This window comes from Primulina huaijiensis, chromosome 8, assembly GCF_012295235.1.
Source record: "Primulina huaijiensis isolate GDHJ02 chromosome 8, ASM1229523v2, whole genome shotgun sequence".
NCBI classification, from domain to species: domain Eukaryota; kingdom Viridiplantae; phylum Streptophyta; class Magnoliopsida; order Lamiales; family Gesneriaceae; genus Primulina; species Primulina huaijiensis.
Genome location: NC_133313.1, coordinates 19128924 through 19129418, shown reverse-complemented (window position 1 = coordinate 19129418; position 495 = coordinate 19128924). Strand labels below are relative to the sequence as shown.

At 43.6% G+C, this 495-nt stretch overlaps 1 pseudogene; it reads right to left on the bottom strand.

Moving 5' to 3' along the window:
- The window catches only part of LOC140982774 (uncharacterized), a 5574-nt pseudogene that overhangs the window by 3071 nt on the left and 2008 nt on the right, over positions 1-495 (bottom strand).

Below are 495 nucleotides of genomic sequence, written 5' to 3'. Positions count from 1 at the left end.
TTTGGCTAGTCATTTCAAACTAACCAAAGCACAATCACCATCGACGGAGCAGGAGCAGGCTTATATGAATAAGGTTCCTTATGCTTCTGCTGTCGGAAGCCTAATGTATGCAATGGTGTGCACAAGACCAGACATAGCACATGCAGTGGGAGTTGTGAGCAGGTTTATGAGTAATCCAGGAAAGCAACACTGGGAAGCAGTTAAGTGGATTCTCAGGTATTTGAAAGGTACTGCTAGTTGTTCTTTATGCTTCAGGAGATCAAAATTTGGCTTACAGGGTTTTGTCGATGCCGATATAGGTGGTGACCTGGATGGCAGGAAAAGTACTACTGGATATGTGTTCACATTAGGTGGTACAATTGTAAGCTGGGTGTTTAAGCTGCAAAAGATTGTCGCGCTTTCGACTACTGAGGCTGAATATGTTGCAGTTACAGAAGCTAGCAAGGAGATGATATGGTTGAAATCCTTTCTGGAGGAATTGGGTCAGAAGCTTGA